Raw genomic sequence first — 19,585 nt, 5'->3', positions numbered from 1 at the left:
AATCAACAAAACAAAGGACAAATATCATAGGATTATCTCAATAGACACAAAAGAGGCATTTGATAAAATTCAGCATGAGTTCATGATAAAAACTCTCAACAAAGTAAATTTAGAGAGAACACACCTCAACATAATAAAGGTCATATGTGAAAAATTCACAACTAACATACTCAATGGTGAAAAACTGAGAGCTTTTCACCTAAGATCAGGAACAAGACAAGAATGTCCGCTCTCCCTACTTTTATTCAACACAGTGCTAGAAAGCTTAGCCAGAGCAATTAGACCAAAAAAGGAATACAAGACATCTAAACTGTCAAGGAAGAAGTAAAACTATCACTATTTGTAGGTGATACACTACTATACATAGAAAACCCTAACGATCCACCAAAAAGTTATTAGAACAAATTCAGTAAAGTTTCAGAATACAAAATTAAGACAAAAAAAGGTTGTGTTTTTATACTAATAACAATGTAGAAGAAACAGAAATTAAGAAAACAATACCATTTACAATTGTACCAAAAAACTTGTACTCAAAACCTATAAAACACTGATGAAAGAAATTGAAGACAACAAAAACAAATGGAAAGATATTACCATTCTCATGGATTGGAAGAATTAATATTGATTAAAATGTCCATACTACCCAAACAATCTATAGATTCAATGCAATCTCTATCAAAATATCAATAGCATTTTTGACAAAACTAAAATAAATACTACTAAAATTTGAATGGAACCACAAAACACCCTAAATACCCAAAACAATCTTGAGAAAGAAAAACAAAGCTATGGAGGTATCACAATCCTAGATTCCAAGAAAAACTACAAAGCTGTAGTAATGAAAATAGTATGGTACTGGCACAAAAACAGACATATAGATCAATGAAACAGAATACAGAGACCAAAATAAACTCATGCTTGTATAGTCAATTAATCTATGACAAAGGAGGTAAGAATATGCAATGGAAAAAGACAGTCTCATCAATAAGTGATGCGGGGGAAATTAGACATCTACGTGCAAAAGAATCAATCATTTCTCACACCATACAAAAATAAACTCAAAATGGATTAAAGACCTAAGTGTGAGACCCAAAACCATAAAACTCCTAGAAGAAAATATAGGTAGTAATTTCTTTGACATTGGGCTTAGCAACATTTTTCTACATATGACTCCTCTTGCGAACAAAACAAAAGCAAAAATAAACTTTTGGGACTATACCAAAATAAAAAGTTTTTGTGCTTTTTATTTTGAGTGAAAGACTCAACAAAATGGAAAGGTAACCTATTGAATGGGTGAAGACATCCACAAATGATATATCCCATAACCGGTTAACAGTATAAAGAATTTATATGACTCGACACCAAAAAATCAAATAATCTTTTAAAAAATGGACAGAGGACCTAAATAGACATTTTTCCAAAGAAGACATATAGATGGCAAACAGACACATGAAAAGTTACTTGACATCACTAATCATTGAGGAAATCAAATCAAAACCAGAATGAGATATCACCTTACACCTTTCAGAACACCTAGAATCAAAAAGACAAGAAATAAACAAGTGTTGGTAAAGATGTGGAGTAAAAGGAACCCCTGTGCCCTTTTGGTGGGAATGTAAATTGGACCAGCCACTGTGGAAAACAGCATGAAGATTAAAAAAAAAAAAAATACCATACAATCCACTAATCCCACTACTGGATATTGACCTAAAGAAAACAAAAACACTAATGAAAAAATATATGCACCTCTATATTTATTGCAGCGTTATTTACAACAGCCAAGATATGGGAGCAACCCAAGTATCCATGGATAGATGAAGGAATGTAGATGTGATAATATATATGTATGATGGATAACAAACATATAAAGATCAATCGATCACTCTATGATATCTATCTATGATGAAATATTACTCTGCCATAAAAAAATATGAGATCTTGCCATTTTTGACAGCTTGGATAAACCTAGAGGGTATTATTCCAAGTGAAATAAGTCAGACTGAGAAAGACAAATACCATAGGATTTCACTTAGAAGTGAAAAAACAAAACAAACTAAAAGCAAAAATAGGCCCATAAATAAAGAGAACACGCTGATGGTTGCCAGAGGGGAGGGGTAGGGCAATAGACAAAATGAGTGAAGGGGAGTAAGAGAGGCTTTAAGTTACTGAATGATTAAGTCACAGGGAGAAAATGTACAGTATGGGGAATATAGTTAATGGTATTCAATAGCATTTTATGGTGAAAGATAGTCACTACACTTGTGCTGAGTGGAACGTAACATATGGACATTCCAAATCACTATACTGTACAGCTGTAACTAATACAATATTGTGGGTCACCTATACTTCAATTTTAAAAATATACATACACACACAAAATGACAGTAAATCTAAGGGAGAAAAAGCAGTCTCATTTTCTTCCACTGACACCATGTATGTTATGATACTATCTAACAAAAACTATTTTAGCACATTTTCTATTATTTACAAAATGATTTTTCATTTAATAACTACTCAGGGGGACTTTCTCACCTCTTAAAGAGAACAGCATTTTTCAGAACAGTCTCCACCTCCGCAATATTTGCTCTAGTAAGATCTGCCACAGTAAGAAAACCGGAAGCATAGAGGAACTTGGCTCGCTGTGCATTAAGTAAGGACACCGGGACAAGGTCACATATCTCCCTCTGGATGCCAAATGTAAGACGCTTCTGAAATTGAGAAAGTAGTAGTCCCATGTTGTGCCAGCCCAGGCAGTTGGAAAATACTGTAATCATCCCTAGGAAAATCATAGAATATTTATTGAATTAAAATTCTTTATAGATAATTCTATTTCTTTAGATTTACTTTTGTTTTGTTGTGTTGTTTACCTGCAGAATTGTAAAGTTTAAGAGTCAAAAAGTGTAAGTAACAGAATAATAGACACATGTTAAAGGCCTAGTTAACTGGTCAATAGATGGGCTAAACACATTAAATGTCATCTCATTTATTCTTAATCACGAACTTCATATTTGAAACAACTGAGGTAGAGCATGTTAAAATGAAGCAAACAAAAAGCCCCCACTCTTCATTCCTCTCATTCTTTCTTCCTTACTTTCTTTTAAGGAAGAGAGAACTCTTAAAAACAGGTGAGGGACTCTTTTCAACTACAGAAAAATAGAGGTGATTTAAATATTCAAGTGCTGAGAGGAGTACAAAAAGTGAAGTTCCCACTGATATTTTCATCAGGGAAGGGCTGTACAGCTCAATAGCTATTCCCCATGAAATAGAGGCCAGAAAAGCCAATGTCAAGTCATTAAGAAAATCACTTCCCTATGGGAACACTAGCCCCACAGGCAATTTGAGATCTTTCATGCCAATGAGTTGAAGAATCTCTCCCTTTTTATAACCTTCTTCTCCCATCTTTCCCTCAGTATGCTTACATATGCACACACCTTCACAATGAAACCTTTTACACATATATATCCCCATACTCTTCCAGCAGCCCAGGGTTTCCTTCCTAAGGGCCTATAAGAATTTCTTGGTAAAATCAGACCCAGAACGTCCCTGTTTGCCTAGCTTAGAGGTAAGAGTTTAGATTTATTAAGGAGAGATCAGTGCTTTCCTAGAGAAGAGATATTTAGAACAGTCCAAGAGAAATCCAGAAATCCCTCTCCATTTGCCATCCTACTTATCAATAACAAATATTAATCAGTAACTTGATGAGAAAAGGGAAACTGTTGGCAACTTTGTGTCTATTTCTTCTTGTAACAGGAAAAATGGAAAAAAACAAACAGAAAAGTGGATGGTCAGTAGTTGCTAAGCAACAGAAGGGGACAAATGTTCAGCTACTCAGCTAGCTGCCAATCCTCTGGAGCAGGATAACAAATCCCAGCGATGCCATAGTTTTAGGTGTTATGATGACAATTACAGCTTCCCATGATCCCCTCACTTTTAGAGAAGCCTAAAATAAAATGGAATTTGAAAAAAAAAAAAAGTAATCTTAACTTGATCTCAAACCACAGAGTCTCAAATAAATGTGGAAACCTTGTTTAACTGACCTGCATAAACAACAGCTGACTGTTGTAAAGATTGAATCTGTCCACGACTGCATCCATATTTCTGGTTAATTTCCTTTAAGGGAACTTCGCCGATTAAATTTAATAGCACAAGACTAGTAAAAAACCTGGAAAGTAAATCACCATAAGTATGGTAAGAGATGTCTACAATGAAGATACAACATATGCTAAGAAACAAGAAAGAAGCAAAAAATCAAGAGAGGATTTATATACTCTGAGAAGATTCCTAATAGGAAATAGGATTAGTGGACAAAGACTGAGCTCAATGTTTACCAAATAAATTCTGACATACATTAGTACTATAGCATAGCAAGGAACTAATATTTATATAACAAAAAGATCTCCATATTTTAATACTGCTAACCTATTTCAAGAAATAAGACTTAGTTCAAGAAATAGAATGGCACAAAAAATTTAAAAGAATATTTGATACACAGTTATATGACCACCTACTCATATATCAAAAAAATGATAGAATTTGAAAATAAAAACCAGTATTGACTTGAATGGCAGTAATAACCACAAATAATCCAAGTATATAAATCCTTACAAAATTTACGCTTATGTTGTAAATAATTTACTAGAGACTACTATTAAGAAAAATAATTTTATTATATTTCAAAGAAGGCAAATGATTCAATTTCCCCATCTGAATCTTTTAATTCACTCCTCCATGGTAACAATCAATCATTTATAATAATGAGATGAAGCATATCCTCAAATGAAGCTACCCTAAGTTGTCAGTTCTAATTCACATCTTTAAGTAAATAAAATAATTAGATGTTCTACTTTATTTTTTTAAGATTTTGTTTTTATTTATTTTGACAGAGTGAGACAGAAAAAGAGAGCACAAGCAGGGGGAGCAGCAGGCAGAGGGAGAGGGAGAAGCGGCTCCCTGCTGAGCAGAGAGTCAGATGTGGAGCATGATCCCAGAACTCTGGGATCATGACCTAAGCTGAAGGCAGACACCTAAGTGACTGAGACACCCAGGTGCCCCTTAAATGTTCTACCTTAAACGGTCTTCATCTACAATGGCTTCTAAACAAGTATTAAAGGAGAAACTGAAATATTGATAAATTCAGTGAACACAAGAAAATGACAACTCAGCCAAAACTTTGATCTTATTTCTTTTTTTTTCAAGATTTTATTTATTTGAGAGAGAGAGAGAGAGTGAGTGAGAGAATGCACAAACCAGGGGGAGAGGCAGAGGAAGAAGGAGAATCAGACTCCCCACTGAGCAGGAAGCCTGATGCAGGGTTCCATCCCAGGAACCTGGGATCATGACCTGAGCTGAAGACAGACACTTACTGACTGAGCCACCCAGGCGCCCCTAAAACTTTTATTTTAATGATAATGGAAGTGACTATAATAAACTCAACAACTACTATATATCTAAAACTGTGTTAAATACTGGACAATCAAGGCTTCTTGTTATTTACCTTTTATGGATGGCCATCTAGCGATACTGTCTCTCAGTTCTGGCTACGACTTCTCCTTTCACACAGCAAGCCAAGAACCCTTCTTCAACTCCCACTAGCTCTGCCACCCATTTCATAGAAGTTGGCAATTTCTCCCATAAATAGAAAAATTGATACCAATCAATAGTAGTCCAATCCTCAAATGTAGGTGTAACCTAAAGGGAAAAAGCAAGATTCATTAGCTAAATTATTGCATTACAAAAGAAATAAAACCATAAATATAAACTTTATATTAAAAACAAAGGCCTCAGCATTTGGAAAAGTTTCTAAATGTGACAATATCTGTTTATATAGAAATTTCATTTATTCACAAACAACTCATAACCAAAAGAAAAGAGACCACTGAGCATACAAACTGGATTTTACAGACTCAAAGAACTTTAACCAGACACTATTAATCTCAACATTCTGAAGCTAAGTACAATCTTAAGTATTTTCTGATTTCCAAGAAAGAATCAAGAGAAGAGAAAAAGGAGGGAAGGAAAGGAGGAATCAATATTCACAATTGCTATATTATCTAAAATATCTGGGGTTCAAAAACAACAATAAAAATTATGAGACATGCAAAGAAATGGGAAAGTGTGTCACAAGGGAAAAAATCTTCCACAAGAAACACCTTTGAGAGGTTCCAGATGTTGGGAATGTCAAAGACTTCAAAGTAGACAAATGTGGTCAAAGAACAAAAGAAAAACATGCTAAATGAAGTAAAGGAAGGTATGATAACAATGTCTCATCAAGAAGAGGATAAAAATAAAAGGGAAGAAATTATTTTTTTAAAATGGAAATACTGAAGGTGAAGAGTATAATAACAGAATAAATCACTATAGACTTCAACATTAGATGTAAGTTGGCAGAAGAATGAGCAAATATGAAGATATATCAATAGAGACTATGCAAAAAAAAAACTATAATTCCTCTGCTATTCCTGAATAAATTCATTTTTTTACTTAAATAAATGTTCTCTTTGCTCTGTTTAGAGTTAACAGAGCAAAACTGTATTGGAGCAAGGAAATGACAAGAGATAGTAACTAAAATCCAAGGAGCAAATAAAGAAAAACACAAATCTTAAGAATTTTAATGTAACAAACTCTATAAATATGCATTTTTCTCTCTTCTCACCTTCTTTAAACACACAAAATTACATAAATAACAATGTACTATTAGGTTTGTGACACCTACAGGTGTGCATGTATAACAGTAATAGCACAAAAAAAGAATAGCACTATACAAGAATTATGCTTCTATATCTCACTGGAATTAAGTTAGTATAAATTTTAAGCTGTATTGTAACCCCTTGAGTAACAACTGGGAATAAGTTAAAAAAAATAGAGAAAAATTACTTAAATACATTAAAATGTTACATTAAGAAATATTCACTTAATTCAAAAGAAGTCAGTAAAAAAAAAGTACAGGAGAACAAAAAGGACATAAGAGATATAGAAAGTAAAAAGAAAAAACATAGATGTTACTTTGTATTCCTAATAACATTAAATGTGAAAGGGTTAAATAACTGAAGGTAGATTAACAGACTACATAAAAAAACTGAATCCAACAATATGTTTTCTGTAAGAGACACAATATAGATACAAAAATATAAATAGGTCAAAAGTAGAAGGAAGGGAAAAGGGAAAGTATCATGCAAACCATAACTATAATAAATATGGAGAGGCCATACTAATAGCACATAAAATAGAATGTTAAAAAATGTTAATAAAAATTAGAGGAACATTCTATAATGATAAAAGGATCAATCTGTCAAGTATAAATATATACAGGGTGCCAAAATACATGAACAAAACTTGAAAGAAATGAAGAGAAAAACAGACAATTCAAAAATAATTGTTGAAGACTTAAACACCCTAACTTTCAACAATGGATAGGACAACCAAGCAGAACAACCTAGTCTTCTAAGACAACATTCTAAATCAACTAGACCTAACAGACACCTATAGAACTCCATCCAAGAAGACTGCACATTCTTCTTGAACACACAGAACATTCTCCAGGATAGACCATATTCAGGCAATAAAACAAGCTTCAATATATAAACATATAAGGGTGCCTGGCTGGTTCAGTCAGTGAAATGTGTGAATCTTGATCTCAAGGTGGTAGGTTCAAGCCCATTTGGTATAGAGATTACTTAATACATACTTGTGTGCACGCACACACATACACACACACACACACACGTGGGGGGGCTGTCTGTGTCTCTATTAAAATTACACAATAGGGGTGCCTGGGTGGCTCAGTCATTAAGTACCTGCCTTCAGCTCAGGTCATGATCCCAGGGTCCTGGGATCAAGCCCTGCATCGGGCTCCCTCCTCGGCGGGAAGCCTGCTTCTCCCTCCCTCACTCCCTCTGTCTGTGTTCCCTCTTTCACTGTATCTCTCTCTGTCAAATAAATAAATAAAATCTTTTTAAAAACCAGGTTTTAAAAAAAATTTTTAAATAAAATAAAATAAAATTACACAACATATGCTTCCTGAAAACAGAATGAAATTAGAAATAAATGACAAAAAATTTTGGAAATTTATGATGTCAGAATTAAACAAGAAACTAGTAAATAACAATGGGTTAGGAAAAAATCATAACAAATTGCAAAATACCTTGAAATGAGTGAATATAACAAATGAAAACATTATATACCAAATTTATTACAGGATGCAGTAAAAGTAGCATTTTGAGGAAAATGTATAGCTATAAATGTCTATACTAAAAATAAATAAGGTCTCAAATCAATACTAATCTTCCACATTAAGACACTTGCAAGCAGGAGGACAAAGTAAAACCAAAGGAAGAAGGAAGAAAATAATAAAGAGCAGAAACAAATGAAGTAGAAAGCTAAAAAAAAATAAAGAAAAATCAACTTAAAAAAAATCATTCTGGTAAAAGGCAAACTGAAGCACATAAAATTTTGCAAGAGTTTATTTGATTTGGACAGTGCCAAACTAAATGTCGTTGGTTAAAAGCCCTCCACTAACAGGAGAGAGGAGCAAAGTTTTTATAGAGAAAATACTGAAGCAAAGTAAAGCAAAGCAATTATTTGATTGGTTAGAACTTAAGCACTTGCCTTATTTGGGGAAACCTCATTAGCTGTTTGTGATTAGTTTTTCTCAAGTTTAAATTTCTTGGACTAGAGTATACTGCCTCCAACTTAAGTTTTGGTTTGCTTATGTAAACTACCAGGGCATCACCTCAGTCTAATGGCCTCCTTGTTTAAACACTTTTAACAGTGCTTTAAAAAAAGCAACAAAGTTGAAAAACTTTTAGCTAGACTGGTCCAGAAGTGAAGAGAGAAGACTTAAATTATTAAATTCGGAAATGAAAGCAGGGACACCACTAGTGAATGTACAGAGGAAAAAAAGGTGGGGAGGGGGCTTATAAGGAAATAATGTGAACTGAATACCAACAGATAAGATAAACAAATTCTTGGAAACATACAAACTACCAAAAGTGATTCAGGAAAAAATAAGATATGAATAGATCTATTACAAGCAAAGAGGTTGAATTAGTAATAAATTTACTCCAAAGAAAAGTACGGGCCCAAATAGCTTGACTGGTGAAATCTGCTAAATGTTTAAATAAGAAATAACAGCAATCTTTCACAAATTCTTCCTCAAAGCCACACAAAGTCATCATGAGAAAAGAGAACTATGGACAGTATATCTAATAAATATAGATAAAACAATGCTCAATAAAATACTAGCAATCCAAATCTAGGAATAGATAAAGAGTATTATACAAATAACCAAATGGGATTTGCCCAGAAAATCCAAGGCTACTATCTGAAAATCAACTAATGTAATAAACTATATCAATAAAATGGACAAAACCACATGATGATCTCAACAGATGCAGCAAAAACACTTGACAAAATCTAACAACCTCTCATGATAAAAGCACTCAACAAACTGGTAATAGAAAGGAACTTCCTCAACCTGATAAAAGCCATCTGCAAAAAACCCACAACTAACACCAAGACTGATGGTGAAAAACCGAGTACTTTTGCCCCAAGATAAGGAACAAGACAAAGATGTCTGCTGTTGCTACTCCTATTCCATATTTTACTGGAGATTCTAACCAAGTCAATTAGGAGAAAGAAAGATAAATAAAAGACAACCAGACTGGAAAGGAAGAAGCAAAACTATCTCTATTTGCAGATAACATGATCTTGTATCTAGAAAATCCTAAGGAATGCAGAAAAATACTATTAAAATTGATGAGCAAGTTTAATAGGTTACAGGATACAAGATCAATATAGAAAAAATAAGTTTTTTGATAGTTTATGATAGCATCAAAAAGAATAAAATGCTTAGCAATAAGCTTAACAAAAAATACAAAACTTGTACTCTGAAAACTAAAAATTTTTGAAAGATATTAAAGACCTAAATAAATCAAAGAGACAGCTTATTTGCAAGGACTGGAAGACTTAATATTGTCAAGATGGTAATATTTCCCAAATTGACCTACCAATTCTACACAATCCCTATCAAAATTAAGCCAGTTTCTTTGCAGAAATAGGCAAGATGATCTTAAAATTTATAAGGAAATGCAAGTGACCCAGAAGGAACAAAATTGTTTTTCCAAGAATACAAAATTAGAGGGCTCACATTTCCTGATTTCAAAATTTACTACAAAGCTACAGTGATCAAAACAGCACAGCATCAACATAAGGATATACATAGATCAATGAAATAGAATTGAAAGCCCAGAAATAAACCCTCACATTCATGGTCAATTGATTTTTTTACAAGAATGACAAGAGAATTAGTGGACTTTCAACAAACACAGCAGGGACGCCTGGATATGTACATGCAAAGGAATGAAGTTAGATTCTCATCATACATCAGTCACAAAAGTCCAAGTGGATCATGTAAGATAAAACTGTAAAACTCAGAAGAAAACAGGAGTGCATCCTTGTGACACTGAGTTACATAGTACATTTCCAGATATGACACCAAAAGAAAAAAAGTTGATAAACTGACCAAAACTCACAACATTTGCGCTTCAAAAATCATCATCAAGAACATGAAAAGACAACCCATAGAAGGAAAGAAAATATTTCCAAATCTTATATCTGAAAAAAGACTTGTATCCGTGATATATAAAAATATTTACCTCAAAAATAAAAAAAAATTTTAATGGCAGAGAATCTGAATATTTTTCTAAGATATTCATATAATCAATAAACACATGAAAAGATGCTCAACATCATTAGCCATTAAGGAAATGCAAGTCCAAACTATAATGAAAGAGCACCACATACTCATTAGGATATATTCAAAAAAGAGAAATAAAAACAAGCATTGGAGAAAATGTGAAAAATAGGAACCCATGTACACTGCTGGTGTAAATGTAATATTATCCAAATGCTTTTGAGGAGTTTGGAAACTCTCAAAATGTTAAAAATAAAGTTACCATATAATCCAGCAATTCTACTCCTAGGGATATACCCAAGAGAATGTGAAACATATATCCATGTAAAAACTTGTACATGAATGTTCACAGCAGCATTACTCATAATAGCCAAAAATCAAAAACATACCAAATGTCCATTAATTGATGAAGAGATGGAGTACATCCATACAGTGGAATATTATTCTGCAATCTAAAGAACTTAGGAACTGTTACATGCTTTACTGCAGCTTTATTTGCTATAGTCAAGATATAGAAGTAGCCCAAGTGTCCATCAACAGATGAATGGATAAAGAAGGTGTGGTACAGGTATACAATGAAATATTACTCAACCATAAAAAAGTATGAGATCCTGCCATTTGTGACATGGACAGATCTAGACTATATAATGCTAAGTGAAATAAGTCAGAGAAAGACAAATACCCCATAATTTTATTTATATGTGGAATCTAGAAAACAAAATAAATGAATACACAATAAATGAATACACAAATAAAAAGCAGCATCAGACATATAAATACAGAAAACTAAGAGTTGCCAGAGGGAAGAAGGTGGCGGAGTAGGCAAAAACGAAGGAAGGGAAGTGGGAGATACAGGCTTCCAGTTATGAAATAAGTCATAGGAATAAAAGGTACAACATAAGAAATACAGTCAATGGTATTATAATAGCACTGCATGGTGACAGATGGTAGCTACATTTGTGGTGACCACAGCAAAACATACAGAGTTTTGAATCATTATGTTGTATACCTGAAACTAATGTAACATCATGTGTCAACTACGCTCAAATTTTTTTAAATTTTCTAAAATAGATTTTAAAAAGGATACATGTTATGCCCCAGACAAACCCTGAAAACATTATTCTAAGTGAAAGACACCAGTCATAAAAGACTACATATTATATGATGCCATTTATATGAAATTTCCAGAAGAGGAAAGTCTATAGGAACAGAAGGCATACCATTACATTAGTAGTTGCTTGGGACTAAGGGAGAATGAGGAGATTGGAGAAAATTTGGGAGTGACTGCTGAAGCATACAAGGTTTCTTTCTGGGGTGATGAATATGTTCTGAAATTAGATATTGATGATAACTGCACAACTCTGTACACGAACTAAAAATCACTGACTTAACTTTAAATGTGTAAGTGTAAATATGCTATGTGAACCATATTGCAACAAAGCTATTTTAAAAATACATATTCAAATTCTGTATGAAAAAATTTTCAGAAGACTCTTGGAAGCCCAAAAATAGACTTAAAGAAATAGAGAAACATTCCTTTTCATGAATAAGACCAATCAACTTAAAAAAGAAGGAGGGGCACCCTGGGTGGCTCAGTTGGTTCAGCTCCAACTCTTGAGTTCAGCTCAGGTTCTGACCGTGGGGTCACGGGATGAGGCTCTGTGTCAGGCTTTGTGCTCAGTGAGGAGTCTGCTTCTTTCTCTCTCTCTCCCTCCCTCTGCTCCTGCCCCTGCCCACATACACTAAAATAAATAAATATTGTTTAAAAAATGGAGAAAAAAATAAAGATAAAAGCTGAAAAAAAATTTTCCTTTGTTGTGTGTATATAAAACTTTTAATAAATGAACCTGTGACTACAGAGTGCCACTATCAAAAAAACAAAAGATAAAATTGAAAAATTAATGCTTGGCTTATCTGTGATTTCACTTTACATGGTTTTAGTTATCCACAGTTAACCATGGTCCAGAAGCTGATGATCTATCAGAAGGTCAATAGTATCTTCACACTACATCACAATGCCTATAGCATTCACCTCACTTCATCTCATTGCATAGGCAATTTATCATCTTACATCCTCACAAGAAGGGTTAGTACAGTAAATAACAAATTTTCAGAGAAAGATCACATTCATAAAGCTTATTATGTTGTAATTGTTCTATTGTTGCTAATCTCTTACTGTGTCTAACCTATAAATTAAACTTTATCATAGGTATGTAGGTATAGGAAAAAACAAAATATACACAGGGTTCAGTACTGAGTGTCAGTCAACCACTGGTGGTCTTGAAATGTATCCCCCACTGATAAGGAGTGACTACTGTACTAGAATAAATTCCAAAAGGAACATAATTCTAAAGAAGGGAACCATACTCAACTACTTGAAGAAAATGTGAGAGAATTCCTTTATAATCTTAGAGCAAGAAAAGCATTTCTCACTGATAGAAAAGCCCACATATTCAACTACATTTCTAAAAATATGAGGTAAAACATACAATAAATAGTCAAAGCCACATAAAAAACTAGGATAAAAATACTTTCAACTCATACCACAAAGCACTACTCTTCCTAATATATAAAATAACCTTTAAAGCTTAAGAAAAAGATCAAAACACAAAAGAAAAATAAACAAAAGACATGGACAATTCATGGGGGGGGGAGCATACTGTCCTTTAACAAATGGAAAAAATGTTCAATTTCATCATATTTTTAAAATATAAATTAAAACTATACTAAAATGTATAAAAGTTTGATATATTCATCAGGTTGTGGAAAAATAACTACTCTCATATAGTGCTGTTAAAATTGGAAAATGATACAAATCTTACAGAGGGCAATTGTGCAAAACCAAAATTATATATGCCTTTATAATTTATCCAGCAATTGTACTTTAGGGGGTCTTTCCTAAAGATACACCCCATCAAAACTAAACAATATATGCACCAAAGTTATTCACTGTAGCATCACTTGCCATAACAATATACTGGAAACGATCCAAATGTCCATCAATAGAGAAGTGATTGGATACTGGTATATACACAGTGGAGTCATACAGATATTTTTTTAAAAAATTAAAAATCTCTATGAGCTGATACAGAGTGATTTCCAAGATATATTGTTAAGAAAAAAAGATAGTACAAGAAAGGTATATAGCATAGTATCTTCTGTATAAAAAGAAGGTAGATTAAGAACATACATATCTTCTTGCTAATATTTATAAAACAAAAAAGATACAGGAATATCTTATTTTATGTGCTTCACTTTATTGTGCTTCACAGATATTGTCTTTTTTACAGATTAAAGTTTTGTGACAGACCTGCTTTGAGCAAGTCTATTGGCACCATTTTTCCAACAGCAAATGTCTCTGGGTCACATTTGGTAATTCTCACAGTATTTCAAATTTTATCATTATTATTTTTGTTATGGTGATCTATGCTCAGTGATCTTTGATGTTACTACTGTAATTGTCTTAAGGTATCAATAACGACACCCATATAAAATGGTAAATTTGATAAATATTATGCGTCATCTGACTACTCCACTGGCCAGCTATTACTCTCTCTCTCTCCCTCTCCTAGGGTTTCCCTGTTCCCTGAGACACAGTGATATTTAAATTAGGCCAGTTAATAACCCTTCAATGGCCTCCATGTGTTCAAATGAAAGGAAGAGTCTCACATCTCTTAAATCAAAAGCTAGAAATTAATAAGCTTAGTGAAGAAGGCATGTCTAGGGGCAACTGGGTGGCTCAGTTAAGCATCTATCTTCAGCTCAGATCATGATCTTAAGGTCCCGGGATTGAGCCCCACATCGAACTCCCTGTTCAGCAGGGAGTCTGCTTCTCCCTCTCCCCACTGCTCCTGCTTTCTGTCTCACTCTCTCTCTCTCAAATAAAATGAGTGAAATCTTGAAGAAGAAGAAGAAGAAGAAGAGGAGGAGGAGGGGGAGGAGGAAGGCGGCAGCATGTCAAAAGCTGAGACAGGGCAAAAGATAGTCCTCTTCCATTAGCCCAGCTGGGACAGCAAAGGAAAAGTACCTGAACCTTTAAATTTAAAGAACTACTCCAGTAAACACACAAATGAAAAGAAAGTGAAACAGCCTTATTGCTGATGTGGAGAAAGTTTCAGTGCTCTGGATAGAAGATCAAAACAGCCACTACACTCCCTTAAGCCAAAGCCTAATCCAGGGCAAGTCTCTAACTCTTCTATTCTATGAAGGCTGAGAGAAGTGAGGAAGCTACCTACGAGAACTAGGAAGCTAGCGGATGTTGGTTCATGAGGTTTAAGGGAAGATGTTAAAATATAACATAAAAGTGCAAGGTGAAGCAGCAAATGCTGATATAGAAGCTACAGCAAGTTACCCAGAAGATCTAGCTAAAATCATTAATAAATGTGGATACACCAAACAACAGATTTTCAATGTAGACCAAATAGCTTTCTAGTAGAAGCCATTTAGGAGTTTACAGCTAGAAAGAACTCAATACCTGGCTTCAAAATTTCAAAGTACAGGATGATTCTTTTTTTTTTTTTATGTTATGTTAGTCACCATACAGTAAGTCATTAGTTTTGATGTAGTGTTCCAAGATTCATTATTTACACATAACACCCAGTGCTCCATGGGTTTTGTACCCTCCTTAATACCCATCACTGGGCCAACATATTTCCCCCCACTTTCCTCCCCCCAGTTTGTTTCTTAGAGTCCAGTCTCTCATAGTTCATCTCCCCCTCTGATTTCCCCCCTTCATTTTTCCCTTCCTTCTCCTAATGTCCTCCATGCCATTCCTTATGCTGAAATAAGTCAAGCAGGATGACTCTTATTAGAGGATTATGCAACTGGAGACTTGAAATTGAAGCCAGTGCTCATTTACCACTCCAAAAATCCTAACCCTCTTAAGAATTATGCTAAATCTACTGTCTGTGTTCTTAAAATGAAAGCCTAGATGACAGCAAATCTGTTCACAACATGATTTACTGAGTATTTTAAACCCAATGTTGAGACCTACTCAGAAAAAAAGAGTCCTTTCCAACTACTGCAGATAAGGCACCTGGTCACCCATGAGCTCTGACAGAGATGTACAAGGTAAATGTCTTCCTGCCGGCTAACAGAGTATCCATTCTGCAGTCCATGGATCATAGAGTATAGACGATACTTAAACAATATGGGGTTGGGGTGCAAACTGCTCGTGTAGTTGAAAATCTGTATGTAAATTCTGACTCCCCCAAAACTTAACTGCTCATAGCCTACTGTTGACAGAAAGCCTTACCAATAACAGAAACAGTTGATTAACACATATTTTACGCTATATGTATTATATACTGTATTGTTATGATATAGTCAGAGAAAATAAAATGTTAAGAAAATAATAAGGAAGAGAAAATACACAGTACTGTGCTATATTCATTGAAAAAAAAAAATCCAGGGGCACCTGGGTGGCTCAGTGGGTTAAAGCCTCTGCCTTCAGCTCAGGTCATGATCCCAGGGTCTTGGGATCGAGCCCCACATCGGGCTCTCTGCTCCACAGGGAGTCTGCTTCCTCCTCTCTCTCTCTGCCTGCCTCTCTGCCTACTTGTGATCTCTGTCAAATAAATAAATAAAAATCTTTAAAGAAAAAAAATCCATGTACAAGTGGATCTACAAAGTTCACACCCATGTTGTTCAAGGATCAACTATAATTTTGACTTTCAAGTCTTACTGTTTAAGAACTATGTATTTCATAGGATATCATTGTCAAAGACAGTTATTCCTCAGATGGATCTGGGCAAAGTACATCAAGAACTTTGCAGAAAGGATTCACCATTCTAGGTGCCATAAGGACATTTGTGATTCACAGGAAGAGGTAAAAATATTAACACTAACAGGAATTTAGAAGTTAACTCCAACCCTCACAGATGACCTTGAGGGTCCATGACTCCAATAGAGGAAGTAAGTGCAGATGTGGGGCAAATAGCAAGAGAACTAGAATTAGAAGTGGTTCCTGAAGATGTAATGGATTGTTGCAACCTCTTAATAAAACTTGAATGGATGAGGAAAGAAAGTGGTTCTTTGAGATAGAAACTACTCCTGGTGCAGATGCTGTGGGAACTGCTAAAATAACAACAAAAGATTTAGAGTATGACATAAACTTAGTTGATAAAACAATGGCATGGTTTGAGAAGATTGACTCCAATTTTGAAAGAATTTCTACTTGCAGATAAAATGTTATTAAACAGCATCACATGCTACAAAGAAATAATCTGTGAGTCAATTGATGTGGCAAATTTCATCATTGTCTTATTTTAAGAAATTGCCACAGTCGGGGCGCCTGGGTGGCTCAGTGGGTTAAAGCCTCTGCTTTCGGCTCAGGTCATGATCCCAGGGTCCTGGGATCGAGCCCCGCATTGGGCTCTCTGCTCAGCGGGGAGCCTGCTTTCCTTCTTCTCTCTCTGCCTGCCTCTCTGCCTACTTGTGATCTCTGTCAAATAAATTTAAAAAAAAAATTTTTTTTAAAAGAAAAGAAATTGCCACAGTTATCTTAAAAACAAAACCAAAAACAAATTGGGCCCCAAGGTACAGTAAGTTAAGCGTTTAACTCTTGGCTTTGGCTCAGGTTACGATCTCAGAGTTGTGGGATCAAGCTCAGAGCTCAGCGAGGAGTCCACTGAAGTTTCTCTCCTTCTGCCCCTCTCCATGCTCACTCACTCTCTCTCTAAAATAAATAAATAAATTTTTTTAAAAAAGAATATTTGTTATTTTTTTGTAGTTCCCTTAGGCGTAAGGTCAGATTGTTTATTTGAGATATTTTTTGCTTCTTTAGGAAGGCATGTATTGTTATATACCTTTCTCTTAGAACTGCTTTCACTGTCTCAAAGATTTTGGACCATTGTGTTTTCATATCCATTTGTCTCTATGTATTTTTTGGTTTCTTCTTTGATTGCTTCATTGACCCATTGATTGTTTAGTATCATGTTTAGTCTCCATGTGTTTGTTTGTTTTTTCAGTTTTTTTTTCCTTCTGATTTATTTCTAGTTTCATACTGTTGTGGTCAGAAAAGATGCATGCTATGATTTCAATCTTCTTAAATTTATTGAGACTTGTTTTATGGCCTAATATGTGATCTATTCTGGAGAATGCTCCATGTGTGCTTGATAAGAATGTGTATTCTTTTGTTTTGAAATGGAATGAGATATATATATATATATACCAGATGTTCATAACAGATTATATATATCTGTTATGAACATCTGGTCCAATGTCTCATTTAAAGACACAGTTTCCTTATTAATTTTCTGTCTGGAAATTATTGAAGTAAGTGGAATATAAAGGCCCCTACTATTATTGTATTACAATAAATTTCTCTCTTCATGTCCATTAATACTTGTTTTATGTATTTAGATGTTCCAGTGTTGGGCATATAGATATTTACTATTGTTATATCCTCTTGTTGGATTGATCCCTTTATCATTATGTAATGCCTTTCTTTGTCTCATTACAGTCTTTGTTTTAAATTCTATTTTGTCTGATATAAGTATTGGTTCACTGGGCTTTTTTTTGCCCCGATTCCATTTGCATGGCAAATGTTTTGCCATCCCCTCACTTTCAGTCTATATGCATCTTTAGGTTTGAGGTAAGTCTCTTTTAAGCAGCACATAGATTGAGCTCATGTTTTTTTTTTTTAATCCATTCTACCATTCTAGTCTTTTGATTGGAGAATTTAGGCCATTTACATTTAAAGTAATTATTGATAGGTATATACTTCATTTAAAAAAAATTGTTGTACTTAATATATAAAATTGGTTTTCTGGTTGTTTTTGTGATTCTTCTTTGTTCTCTTGTTTTCTTTATGAATGATGAATATCTATAATGTTTTGTTTGTCTTTCTTTCTCCTTATTTTTTGTATATCTATCATAGGTTTTGGGTTTGTGGCTACCATAATGTTCATACATAATATACTAAGTAAATAGTCCATATTAATCTGATGGCCATTTTTTTCTTTTTCCTCTTCTCTTTCTACTCCCTTCTCCACATTTTATGTACATGTTGTCATAGTACATGTCATATTTTACATCTCTCTATTCATATTTTTCTTATATCTAAATATAGCCATTTCTTTTCTACCTAAAGAAGTCCTTTTATTATTTCTTGTAAGGCTACTTTAGTTTTGATAAACTCCTTTACCTCTTGTTTGTCTGGGGAAACTCTTTATCGCTCCTTCAAATCTGAATGATAATCTTACCAGGTGCAGTATGCTTGGTTTTAAGATTTTCCTTTCAGTACTTTGAATACGTCATGCCACTCCCTTCTGGCTTGCAAAGCTTCTGCTGAAAAATCAACAGGTAGTCTTATAGGTTTTCCCATGGAGGTAACTTTGTTACTCTATTGCAGCTTTTAAGATTCTCTCTTTATCTTTAACCCTTGACATTTTAATTAGTTTATGCTATAGTGTGGGCCTCCTTGAGTTCATCTTGTTTGGAAATCTCTGGGACTTGGATGTCTATCTCCTTCTTTAGGTTAGGGAGGTTTTTCAGTTATTATTTCTTCAAATAAGTATTTTAAATCTTTCTTTCTTTTTCTTCTGGGACCCCTATCAGATGAATTTGCTTGTTTTTGTTCAAAAGATTTCTTAATCTATCCTCCTTTTTTTTTTTAATCTTTTCTCTTTTTGCCGTTCAACTTGTGTGCCATTACCCTGTCTTCCAGATCATTGATATTTTCTTCTGCATCCTCTAATCTACTGTTGATTCCCTCTAGTGTGTTTTTTTATTTCAATTATTGTATTCTTCAGTTCTGATTCATTCAATATTTTTCTATCACGTTATTGAAGGTCTCACTAAATTCTTTCATTCTTTTCTCCAGCCTAGTGAGTATTTTTATAATTGTTACTTTAAATTCTTTATCAAGCATGTTGCTTATCTCTGTTTCACTAA

General features: G+C 34.1%; 1 pseudogene; it reads right to left on the bottom strand.

Annotated features, from left to right (window-relative positions):
* Positions 1-19,585, bottom strand: part of LOC111146266 — a 120,654-nt pseudogene that overhangs the window by 79,510 nt on the left and 21,559 nt on the right.

This window comes from Enhydra lutris, unplaced genomic scaffold, assembly GCF_002288905.1.
Source record: "Enhydra lutris kenyoni isolate GAN:26980312 unplaced genomic scaffold, ASM228890v2 scaffoldscaffold2, whole genome shotgun sequence".
NCBI lineage: Eukaryota > Metazoa > Chordata > Mammalia > Carnivora > Mustelidae > Enhydra > Enhydra lutris.
This window is presented reverse-complemented; position numbering and strand designations above follow the sequence as displayed.